Here is a 13,399-nt window from a genome sequence, read left to right as displayed (position 1 = left end):
CCCCCCCCCCCCCATGACCTCCATCTCCTGCCCAGGAGCCGCTGGGGCCCAGCCTGGCCCCACCTCCAGGCCACACAAAGGGGGAACAGGGCTGGCCTCATCAGAGCTCTGCTACCTTTCAAGGCTGGAAAGAAAGAAAGAGAAAGAAGTTGCCAGGCTTGGGTTTTTAAAAGGTGGTACTCACAGAAGTGAACCTAATTTTCAATGGTGCAGAATGCTGTCAGTTCTCAGAACTGGCCAGCCATTGGCCTGTCTCAGACACAGAGGAACCTCCCAGCAGCTTCTCCCAGAGAAATCACTTCTGTGGGTGTTTCTTACTTCTTTCCGTAAATGTCAATCCACCACAATTACTAACAAAATCAGAGCAGGATAATGTCTCCCATGGAAGGAGTTCTCCATGAACTTCTCCAGTGTGAATCCATCTCATGAGCAACAGCTGCCTGTCAGCTGCTGCAATGGAAGTCCATCCCACAGGCAACAGTCCTCCCCAAACTGCTGCAGCATAGCTCACTCCTCCATGGGCTGCAGCCCTTCAAGGACAGGCTGCTCCAGCATGGGAACCTCTCTCCACAGCTCTCCCACAGGCTGACAGCCTCCTCTCAGGCATTCACCATGGGACTGCTCCACAGGCTGCAGGTGGATCTCTGCAGATGGAGCTGTGCTCCAGGGGCTGCAGCGGCACAGCTGCTTCACCACTGGCTGCTCCATGGGCTGCAGGGGGATCTCAGCTCTGGTGCCTGGAGCACCTCTTCCTTTCCTTCTCCACAGAACCTGCTGTCTGCAGAGCTGCTCTTCTCACATGTTCTCACTCCGTTCTTCTTTGGTTGGTATTAAAACTACACTACAACCTTTGTTCTGATTTCTTCTTAAATCTGCTGTCACAGAGGCATTACTACCATTTCTAATTGGCTCAGCCTTGGACAGTGGCACATCTGCCTTTGGAGGCACCAGGGACTCTTGGCTCTGCCTGACATGGTGGAAGCTTCCAGCAGCTTCTCACAGAAGCCACCTCTGTGGCCCCACTGCTACCAAAACCAGGCCATGCAAAGGCTGGTACAAGGTTCCATCTCACAAACCATCTCTTCACGATCTCCAGTAGCCTGTTTCCTTCCAGGGAAGCTGGGAAAGAGCAATCTCAGTCTTACTTTCTTCATGCTTTGCTAGACAACCACCAAGTACAGGAAGCAATATCAATGTAAACCTAGCATTTCGAACTTTGCTTGTGTAATCCAACTTTGTCTTTGGAACTGCTATCAAAAAAGGCATGGTACCCTGAATCTTACGACAGCCACCTTCTGAGCTGTCTGCCATCTCTTTGCTGAGCTCTGAACTTGGCATTGCCAAAGGGTTCTTGCAGCTTCTCATCTTTATGTCTCAGCATGCACAGCTCTTAAAAGCCACCAGGTAAATCAAGTTTATCAGTCAAGCCTGTGGGGTTTTTCCAGATGAAAACTAAACCTGGGTTTATATTGAAAAAAGGCATGTGGATATTGTTCTCTTTCTTTACAAATATCTGTAAAGTTTATCTCTTCATAGCAAACTCAGTAGTTTTTGTTGTAGTGTTTTTTCTTCCAGCTGAGACCTTTCAAATAACCCTGTGTAACTTAAATTTACAGACCTTTACATTAAATTTTTTCTTGCTCAGCTTCTGCCCTTATGCTAAAAATAATTTAGAAATGGTTGTCCTTATCAGTGGCTTTTTGTACAACTTTAGATTCTGCTGCTGTGAATATTTAGTAATTTCAAAAGTATTTTAGGTTTTCCAAAGATGTTCAGCTTTGCATTTTGCTTGTATATACAGAGACAGCATTCAAACAAATCCATGTTGCCACTCTCTTACACTTGTTCCCAATATATAGATACAGGTTAAAACTGTAACTTCATATTTTTGCTCCCCAAAAACCATTCATGTCACCAAATGACTGATCTGGCAGCTGAGTATTTGGTCTTTTCTCTGTTCTTCCTGTGTGCTTTCTTGTGTGCTTCTTTGTCACACAGGAAAAAACAGACTTACAAATCTTCCTCACTCTATGCAGCAAGGTTAGAACAATGCTGTCTTGGGGCTCTCATTCTCTGCTTCTTGTTTGTACCCACACTGGCACAGCAGTTTTATGCTTGTCCATGCATAAAAAGTAGTCATTACCGTGAAACTTCTCTTAAAAACATTACATTAGCTTACAGGAGGTATCACTTTAGTATTGGGTGAAGCTCCATCTTGACCCAGAAAGTAGTTTTTGTGAATGCTTTGTGGCTATATCCTGCTATTTGTACTGAATTTTAAAATCAGAGGAGGGATGTAGCAGAATATTAGGGGAATAAAATGTTTAATTTCTGTCACATAAACAGCACATTTCTGTCCACCAGTCAAAAGTTAATTTATTTTCTTCCTTTGTGGTACATAACTTCAATTGTTTCTTTCCTCTGCCCTTGTTTCTTTTAATTCTTACAACAGCTGCCAGTTAAATTAATGTCTTCCAGCAGGTAGGAAGAAGATACAATTCATGTTGTGCACAGATAATATTAAGCATCCAGTGCTGTGAAATTACACACTCCATTTAAAAATAGTTGAGAGGAGGAGGAGGGGGTGGAAGAACAAATTATTAGCAGCCTGTTTGTCTGTCATGCTGCTGATAAAATCTGGAGAGAAAATAGGAGAAGAGCTGTTGGGAAAGCAGTGGGATCTTACACTGTAGGAGGCTTCCTTGTGATTACTGCTCATGACATAGAGATTTTGCCCTTCCTGTCAAAAATCAGTTTGGTAACCACTTGCTTACACCTTGTTCAACCTGGAAGAACGGCTAGTATGAAATATCCAGCAAGTGTCCACTTCAAAAGATTATGCTAGCTATATTTGGCATGTTATGTTCACTTGGAAATACACAGTATCTTTAAAGCACAAATTGGTTCTCAAAGGCTACTCATCTGTTTTCCTCTCTGTTTTATGCAGGGACAAGAATGTGTCCTCTGGTGACTGCAGCTGACAGCTGTGAATGAAAGCCTTTCTATCAAATGCTATCTTCTCTGTTTTGAAGCCCTCCCTCATCATGTCCAAGCCGATGTCTATTAGGCTCTAAGACTTCTTTCATTATTTATCTTAGAACCTGGAGTTCTTTCAAGGCTGGGAGTAAGTTTGGTCTCCACTAAAACTTCTCTAAAAAGGGAAAATCAAGATACCACTATGAAAATATAAAGTATCAAATCATGTTCAGCTGCAGCTCAGATTCTGCACAGTTGCCAAAGTCAAATCCAGGAGTTTGGGGTTATTGCTAGGGGTAAATGAAACACCAGTACTCCTATCTGTGCAAGTGAAACCAGCCTTCCCTCTGGAGTCTGCCTAAAAATGTCCTGGAGGAGCATCCTCACTGACAGTCCATGATGAAGTCCTCATGGACTTCATCAATTCATCTTAAAAATGCTGAAATTTGTTGATGAACACTGAATAGTTGTTGGATCGCACCTCTGCAAAGTCACAGCACTTAAAGAGTCACCTTTATCTTAAGAAGCAAATTAAGCTTCTCATCAGCATAACAACCTCATTTTCTCTTTGGGTGACTTAGATTCAGTAAAGTTTCTCTGTTTAAATTAATACATTTGCCTGAAATAATTTAAAAAAGGTTTTAGAAAGCTACATGAATATGATGAGGCAAACCACTGCTAAAGGCCATCACAGCTGTCCAATCTGTGGCAGCTTGCAGGTGACTTGAATGGTCCATTAAATTTCATGGTCTGATTCTTCTCTCTCCATGAAGTCTTGCAAATTGAGCTTCTGAGGCAACCAAGTAAGTAGCTACCCAGCTTGCATACCTAAAGCTGCAGTTACGCAGTCATTTAACACAGATGGCTCTTCACTCCTTTGTTGACCTCAGCAGAGCTGACTCAGGACCATAGGCAGAGTGTAGAGGGCTGGAGCCAACAAAGTTTTGATGATCTGACCTAACACCTCATGTCTACTTCTAACTTCTAACATTGGCTACTGCTGAGAGATGGTGTAGAAACCAAAGGACCAACTCCTGTCCTGACAACTACAGAAGCAAGAAGCTCCAGTCATCAAGCACTCTCCTCTGATTCTCCCCTTTCCTCATGGCAAGGTATTTGGGTAGTATTCCTGTTTCCCTTCCCAGAAGAGTCCCAAGATGAGAGGGAGCTGATGTGTGGGAAGTGGCATGGCTCCTCTCAGGGGCTAAATGTGTATGAGCAGAAGAAGGAAAGGTGGACGAAAGATTTCTGGCATTTGTCTTCACAATTCACTACCTCATGTAGGATAGCCCTACAGGAAAAGGAACCCTGCTTTCCTGGAGATGGCTGAGGATCTGCCTGCCCATTATAAGAGATGAATGAATACCTTAGTTTGGTTCAATTTGTTTGCAGCTACAGCTTACAAGCACAACTTTGACCTATTAAATTATCTTCATCTCCACACACAAGTTCTCTCACTTTTACTTTTTGATCCTTTCCGCCATCCCACTGGGGTGAGTGAGCATCTCTGAAGGGCTTTGTTGTCAAATGGGGTTAAACGATGACAAACCTGAAAATCTACTTATCTGTACCAGCCTTTCTTACTCACTTTTACCTCCTGAGACTCCTGAACACTCTTTCCAATTCTGGCTTTAAACACTTTTCCCACTCAAATCACTGGAAAACTGAGTTCTGCTATTGAGCCAACCCTGATGTTTTCTTCACCTGTATTAACTGTACATATATAGATTCCCGGGTATTTGAGAGAATATGGTATGTGAATTTATTAAAACACTCTTCTGGCAACAATTTCTGCATAAGTAACAGACTGCGAATCCTCAAATACAAAATAATATTTTCCAAAATCAGCAATATAAAGTGTTTACCAGCTGTCCTGGTTACAGGAGTAGGGTGCCAGTTTAGGACTATGTGTGTGTAACCACACTGTGTATTCTATGCCCCTCTAATTCATTTCTAATGAATTGCTAATGATGGGTCATTTGCAAGAGCTGCTCTGTGCACACCAGACACCTCAGGCTACAGGCTGGGTGTTAAATGAGATAATAAAAAATGGCAACCCTGCAAGGCAGGATGGTCTTTTCACACCAATGACCCAGCTGTGATAGCTCCCTCTAAGGAAGCTATCTGGGAAGATGAGGGGTCATCTCTGCTGATGGGCCATAATGGACTCAATGACACCAGCAGAATAAGCAGCTGCAAGGACTTTGACCATCAAGGATTTCCAAATATCCCATGACCCACTGTATTACATCATTCCATTGTGAAACTCCCCACCCTGGGGAAGATACTGAACCTGATTCCTCATTCCCACATGAACCTGAGCTACAAATCTGTGGATCTGGGGACTTGGAACAGCACCACCACCACTTGATGGATGCAGAGGAGGACCAGAACTTACACAGGACTGCTGATTCTGACAAGACTGTGACCATCACCTCAGCAGGACTGCAACCAATCCTTGATAGGACTGCGACCATCACTGATCAACATGGTGCCAGTTGTAGTCTGACTTTGTGGGTTTAAGCCAGTTCTCGATGTATCATTGCATTCATTGTAACCTTTCTATTCAATTGTAACTCTGACCTGAGATCTCTCTTAAGGTAAATGAATGGGATTAATTTCTCCCACCAGTTTACTTCCAAACCAATGCACCAGTTCTTCTCCAGCTCTCTCAACAATCAGGCTCAAACCACCTTTTTACTTAAATCAATTACATTGTTTCTACACATTGGTGTTATGTCTTAATTCACTGTTTCATATTCTCAACAACAGAAATTCTATAAAAACCTATGCTTTAAAGCTAGAAGAATTCATCTGTAACATGTACAATTCTTAACTGCCAAGCTGAAGTTAAGTTTGAGCTGAAAGTGTTTGGAAATATCCTCAAGTGATATTTCTCTCATCACATTTTCCAAGTAAATTTATCTTTCATTTCTGTTGTGGTTGCTGCTGCTCAGTTTTATTTATAAATCTTTGAAAATAGGAATTTATAATGAACACACAGTCAGTTTCTTAAATTAAAGCACTGAGGCACTAACAAGTAAGCACCACTATAATCAAGCTAATTAAAAGGCCACGTTAAGGATAGGAATCTGCATATGAAAAGGAACATAATTTTCCTGATGGTAGTTTTACTATCCTCTTATATTTGCATGCACCCTGTAGAGCCTTAACATCATTTGAAGCTAAGCTACTTAAAGAAAAATCAGGTTTTTACCCCTTAATCTCTTTAAACTAAAGCAATATTTCTGGTTTTGACCAACAGGTTCTGCGTTTTTCAAAGTTCATTCTTTGAAGAATTGAAATACTTTAATTTATCCAGAGCAGCAGATGCACAGCACACTTGGGGACAAATGAGATGAGTGAGCTGTGTATTGAATTTTTAATGATCTTTCCCTGGTAGAGACTTCAGAAAGTACTTTTGAAGACTACAGTCTAACTTGGTAATGAGTTTTCTTCATTTCAAAACTATGTAGAAAGATTACTATGGGCTTCCGTATTCAGAAGTTACTGCAGGACATTTTGGTGTTCGGCTCTTTTTTTTTTTTTTTTTTTTTACTGACAGAAAGGTAAAAAAGTGGGATGAGAAAGACACTAACAAAAACCAGCAAACATTGCACACAAATCCTCTTTCCATACCAAATAAAAATCCTTTCTGTGACTAACTTTTACTTAATAAAATCCCTATTTTGGTGTCAACTTTTTTAAGTGGAACAGACTATTTAGGATATTAAACATTTAAAGGAGCTCTTAAGTTTGTGATGTAGACATAAAATCAGAGAGAAGGACATTGAGGTCACCTAGAGCTTAGCTGTTAAGGAGCACGATACTCATACCTTAAGTTACTCATACCTTTTTCAGTTTTAGTTTTGTGATATATCCTTACAAGTGCCTGTGCTAAATAAAGACTAAAAACTCAAGAAGTCATTTACTAATGTTTAGAACGATTGCTGTGGACTTGCAAACTTACCATATGTAGTGTCTGTCAATCATCACAGTCTCTTTAACTGTCCAGACAAAGTCCTAGAGCTGGTAATGATCCTGTGACTCAGAGAGTGCATGCATTGTGGAAAACCAGTCAGTTAGCTGTGGTTTACTTTATACTGTTACTTTGATCACACCTGTTTCTTTGCTGGTTGTCTTTAATAAGAAATCTAAACCAAAGTTTTTCTGGAAGTTGACTACTGACATTGTGCAGATATGCAAGTATTTCCAAACGTTTCATTTCTCTGCTCAGTGAAAGACTTCCATGAGTAAGTCAACACATCCTGTCACATCCCTGCATTTCTTTTGTGATTTAAGTTTCCTTTAGTAGTTTTCCAGCAAAATCAGGCATAGAAAACCTTTTGTTGACAATAGTTAACCAATGAAGTTTATTATAATCTTCCCATCATTCAACTGGATTAAAGTAGTTTTTTCTAAAGTAGTTTTTCTATACATTTTTCCTCAAAAGGAAATAAATAATTCATCACAAAAATACTGTGCTGGCTTCCTGAAGCAAGAAAGAAGAAAATTTTCACTTTTGTTTTCCAGACAATGATTTCATATCCATCTGCATTATCCTACAGCAACTTAAAGTTACCACAGAGCAAGTATAACACCCTGTAAAGGAAAATGTGTGGGTTGGCCCCAAGCCTCTACAGGTACATTGTGTTATTCCTTCCCAGGTGCAGTACTCTGCCCTTGCCTTTGTTGAGTCTCTGCCCATCTCTCCAGCCTGTCGAGATCCCTGAAGGGCTGCACAGCCCTCTGGGGTCAAGGCCCTTGCTCCCAGCTTTGTGTCCTCAGCAAATAAATTAAGCAATATTGGACCTGGTACTGAACCTTGAGGGATGCTGTTAGTGACAGGCCCCCCAAGTAGCCCCAGTGCCACTGATTATGAGCCTCTGGGATCTGTCATTCAGACAGCTGTCAATCCATTCCACTGGTCACTCATCCAGTCCACACTTCCTGAGTTTGTCTATGAGGATGTTGTGATGGACAGTGTCCAAAGCCTTGCTGAAGGTGAGGCAGACAATACCCACTGCTGTTCCCTCATCCATCCAAGTAGCTGTTTCATTGTAAAAGGCAATCAGGTTGGCCAAACACCTGATTAACTTTAGTGAAGCCATGCTGACTACTCCTGATCACCTTCTTGTCTTCCATTTGGACTGAGATTGCCTCCAAAATGAGGTGCTCCATCACCTTCCCAGGGATCCAGATGAAGCTGACTGGCCCATAGCTCCCTGGGTCTTACTCCTCAACCATTTTGAAAACTGGGGTGACATTTCCTTTCTTCCAGTCCTTGGCACCTCTCCTGATGTCCTGGTTTAGGGAAAATTTGGAGAAAACCTCTGAATGGGGTCCCTCCTGAAAGCAAATTTAAACAGCCCCTCCCCCAACCGGTTTGGGAAAATATTTCCTTGGAGAAAAGTGAAAAAAACTGTTTATTTAATAAGCATAAAAATTGAATAATATTAACAATAAAACCACTTACTGTTCAAAGAGATGGTAAATCCAGAAGGTCCTTGTCATGGGGTATATCTCGGCTCACTCAGCCTCTTATCAGTCCCTCTGGTGCTGGAAAATGCTGAGGTCCAGGGCCTGGTGGGACACAGGTGTGAGCTCCCAGTGTGTGTATGGGTTTTCAGTCCAGAGGAGGCTTGAATAGATCCAAGAAAAAGGAAAAAACAGTATGGGGAACTTCTCAGCCTCAGCTAGCTAAAAATTAACTAAAAGCAAAGAGGAACTCTGTCCCACTGTCTGTCTGTGCTGAAGACAACACAGTCTGAAAAAGCATTCAGAGGAGTGAGTGGTGTTTCTGCAAACAAACTGTGGCTTCTTCTTCCCTCCCCTTCACTCTCAGAACCTGTCTTAACGGTGCAGAACTTAATATGTAACATAAACAGAACAGATGATTTGGGATATAAGCATCATAAAGTCACCCCAAGACACCTGATCTTCATGACCTTCCAAAGGTGATCATGAGCAGGCTTGTTGTGGTGTGTAGCAGCTCTCTCAGCACTGTGTGCTCAGCACTCACTCATCCCATCAGGGCTCATGGACTTGAGGATGTCGAGTTTGCCCAGCTGTTCTCAGGCTCAATCCTCCTTGACCAAGGGAAAGTCTTCCTTTCAACATTTCTTTACCCTTGCTCAGGATCCCTGAGGCCTGGTCTTAGAGTGCAAACTGGTTCAAAGGGATCAGCCAGCCTTGTCTGCTTCCTCTCTTACCAGAGTCTCCTCTTCATTTACTAATGAGCTCACATTATCCTTTGTTTTCCTTTGGTTATCAATGCAAGGAACCCTTCTTGGTGTCCTTAGCATCTTTGGCCGGATTTAATTCTAGATGGGTCTTGGCCTTCCTTGTCTTATTCCTATTTACTCTGACAATCTCTCAATATTCATTCCAAGTGGCCTGACCCTGGTTCCATCTTCTGTGTAATTCCTGCCTACACCTGAGTAATGATAGGGGTTCTTTATTTGTCCATGATTTCTTGTTCTTTGGTATGCACTGCTCTTAAGCCTAAAAGAAGTGAACCAACCAACTTTCTTGGACCCATTTTCTCTGTAGGGATATTCCCATGGGATTCTTTCAAGAAGGTCCCTGAAGAGGGTAAAGTTAGCTCTCTGTAAGTCCATGGTTGCAATCTTATCTGCTGCCCTTCTTTCTCCACATCTGATACTGAACTCCACAATTTCATGACCACTGCAGTCAAGGCTGCCCCCAACTTCCACATTTCCAACAAGGTCTTCCCTGTTTTTTAGTACAAGGACAAACAGAACACCACTCCTTGTGGTGACAGGTGTCCATACCTGAGACAGGAATGTGTCATCAATCCTTTCCAGGAGCCTCCTGGACTTTTTGTGCTTTGCTGTGTTGCTTATCCAGAGGATGTCCAGGTAGATAAAGACCCCACAAGAACCAGACCCTGTGACTGTGAGGCTGCTTCCAGCTGCTTGTTTAAGACTACATCCACTTCCTCCTCCTGGTCAAGTGTCCTGTAGCAAACACCCACAGCAGTGCCTCCCTTATTAGTCTGTCCTTTCATCCTAACATGAGCTCTTAACTAGCTTATCATCCTCGCCAAGAGAGAGCTCTATGCAATTCGAGAGTTGTCTCACAGAGAGGTCAACTCCATCACAATGCCTTCCTGGTCTGTCTTTCCTAAGCAGCATGTAGTACTTCTTGACAATATTCCAGTCATGTGAGCTATGCCACCGTGTCTCTGAAATGGCACTGAGATCAAAACCCAGTGACTGCACACAGATCTATAACTCCTCCTGTCTGTTCCCCATACTGCATATGTTGGTTTACATTTAATTGCATCAATATCCCAGTAGGATTGCAAAGGGATTCCCCATAACCCTGTTGTGTTACATCTTTGCCTGCTTGTGCTTAATTATCTCCTCTTAAGACTTCTTTTGCTAGTGTGGTAGTCACTATAGCTTTCCCCTTCCCATACTGCATCTCTTTGAGTCTGGCTATGTCCCTGTCCCATCTCAAATTTGGTTTAAAGAGCTCTCAATAACATATAACTCCTCAACTAAGATCCATTTTCCCTTTGAGACATGTAGACCCCACTGGCTGCCAGCAGGCTTGTTATTTTATGGACTGATCAAAAAATCCCATATGACTGAGTATGTTTGCTATAAATAAGTGATGTGATATTACTAAGTAGACATTACTGTTTTAAAAGGAACATGATTATGTTAATATAACAAACATGAGGTGTTTATTATATTAGATGATGAAGATAGTGATGACAAGGATGATTTATGATGATAATGATGACAATGATGATGATGATGTTACTGGGGATAGAATATGGAAAATGAATGGACGGAATATCTCATACTTCTTATGATACACATCTAAAAAGATCAGGGTATACTACACTACTTATATTATTAAGAAAGAAGTTATGTAGGTATGTGGAAATAAAATAAAAACACCCCAACCACTTATTTTAGAAGAACTGGACTGTTCTAAGAAAAAAAAAAAAAACAACCAACGAAAAACCAGCAGATTTCAGTTAAGGAAATATTTTAGTATAAAATGTTTTGACTAAAATTTGGACTGGGTGCAGATACCAATTATTCAAGCAACTTAAGTCCAGTAGTTTCTTTTGACAGTACATTAGTGTTGCTGGCATTAATGAACAGCAGAAAAAGTGAGGTTCATTCAAGTCGTGATAAATGTACCATAATCAGAATTCAAAGCTGTTTCCAGAAATGTGTGCTGCTCTTTCTTTCCACACTCCGTGGTATCTTTGAAGCAAATCCTATGATGAGATATATATGCATCAGGACCAAATTCTACCTTCTTCACTCACATAAAGAATCATATTGAGCAGTCACAGTCCACATGCAATTTTCAGCTATGTTGTGTGAACAATGATAGCACTAAAATGAACCCATGCTTGCAAATGAAATTACATAAAATCCACATGATATAAAGTCTTTTAAAGTATTTCAGAATTCCTCCCAGTGTTTAACAAGGCTTGTAAATTATCATCCTGTATCAAATCTCTCTTTTGCAGAGAAAGACAAAGAATATTATACTAGGGCAATTTTGGTTTTATGGTGAAATCCTTGTTCATCTGTTCTTTCAATCAAGCTATAAATATGAGGATGATACAGGGACTGAGTTGGCCTTATACACCAACTCATTTTTTACCAAAATGAGTAGACCAATGCCCATATGGATTTCCTTTTATCTATCAGCAGATTTTTAAATGATTGGTCATGGTCCTTCATGGTAACTATCCCTCACAATGAGTGAATGAGACACAGGAAGAAGTGTTGAAAGGATTTTAGTCAAGGTGTTTCCACTGTACAACATTTATAAATACAGACATACATACAACATAAGAACAAGCCACTACCTTTTCCTGTCAAATGCTGAGGGTAAGAAAAGGTGGAGCTGTCGGAGACATAACCCTCTTATGATGAAGATGATGTCAGCATGGAAAGGCAAGTCAACAATGTTCCAGTTCTTCGTTGCTTGATCTTACTGTTCTTGCCAAGAATCAACCAAGTATTTACTACTCGTTATAATCAACCAAGTACTGTTGATTGTAGGTTTTGCCATGCTCAGTGCATCATTGCATCCCTACTTTATTTTGTGTTTCCCACAGCTCATCAGTTTCATCCTCCATCTGTTCGGTGACCTGGGCTACAAAGCCTCAAACATTGCTGCAAAGTCCAGGCAGGGAGCTCAACAAACATCTCCATCCCTTGGGCATGTAAGAAAGCTCATTCATGCAGGAACAAAAGCTTCCTCCTGCACTGGCTAGAATGAATCTTTCACCACAAATGTTCTCCACCTTTTATCATTGCAGGTTTATGGGTTTGCTTTCCTTAGCACAGGCACTGTTTTCATGGCTCATCTCCCACCATTTCTCCTCTTGCTGCAGAATGACAGACTGTCTGCAAAAATTATCTCAAAGGGCTCTTTTCTGTACCTTACCCAAGGAAAAATGTTGCACAGTTTGGCATACAATGCCACATCAGCAATCTGGAAGCCTGATGTTAAAAGAGACAGTTACTGCAAAATGGTCTGGTTAGCACTCTTGGAGACTAAAGCATCACAGTGTGATGATTATTCTATAAAAATGCAATTCTATCAAAATGAGTGGAATTAATCTATATTTTTGTCTTTGTGAGATATATGGATTGAAAAATTGGTGTACATATTTCCTGAATCCTTTCTTAACAGCACTGACTAGTCAAAACAAAGACTTTATCAAGGAATTATTTTTTTTGCTTTAGTGATTTGAAAGTGATAGTTTTATTAGGTGGGTTCTACAAAGAGTTTCAGATTAATACTCAGCCAAAATGCCTAAAACTGCTTTTGTCACTTCTATCCTGAAAAAAACAAAAAGAAAATATTTTTTTTTGCTCTTACTGAGACCCATGTTTTGGGGTGGAGAAAAGGAAAGAGACTGTACATGGAGGCAGTGACTGGTATAGGATATGTACATTAAGGTACCAAGATATAGTCATGTAGTTCTTTGAAATTGTATGGTGGTAGACATGTTGAACACAAGAAAACTAAGACCAGATGATGTCGAGTCCACAGGCACATGCAGCTCATATGCCTCTTAATATGTCTTCTTGCACCCAGTCCTTTCCTAGTGTGGCAAAATCTGCTGGCTTCCAGGTGGGTAGCTAACAGCTACATCTGTCTTGGCAAGAAGAAAGAGGCTCTAAGAGACCTTTCCTTTGCACTTTCTCATGGCACTCACGCTGCTCAGACGTATGAGAGCTCTGGGCAGCATACTATGAAAAATCCTTCACAGATTATTCATCAGTGCCCAGCTCACATTCCACAGTAATCTTACTTAGAAAGAATCTTTAAATATGAGCTTCTATATTATTAATGAAGAAATGCTGTCTGTCAAACATAGTTGAATGAGAAGGAGAACACTTGCAAGAGCTGA

The 13,399-nt window shown here is 41.1% G+C and overlaps 1 long non-coding RNA gene across 2 annotated transcripts in view; it reads right to left on the bottom strand.

Moving 5' to 3' along the window:
- Positions 1-8,619, bottom strand: part of LOC107198495 — a 69,151-nt gene extending 60,532 nt beyond the window's left edge. For both annotated transcript variants that reach the window (XR_004495498.1, XR_001519012.2), the window contains exon 1: positions 8,453-8,619. This is a non-coding gene — a long non-coding RNA (uncharacterized LOC107198495). The remainder of the gene's footprint in view (positions 1-8,452) is intronic.
- Positions 8,620-13,399: the final 4,780 nt, after the last annotated feature.

This window comes from Parus major, chromosome Z (assembly GCF_001522545.3).
Source record: "Parus major isolate Abel chromosome Z, Parus_major1.1, whole genome shotgun sequence".
Taxonomy (NCBI): Eukaryota; Metazoa; Chordata; class Aves; order Passeriformes; family Paridae; genus Parus; species Parus major.
The sequence above is the reverse complement of the archived record's forward strand: the minus strand, read 5'-3'. Positions and strand labels throughout refer to the sequence as shown.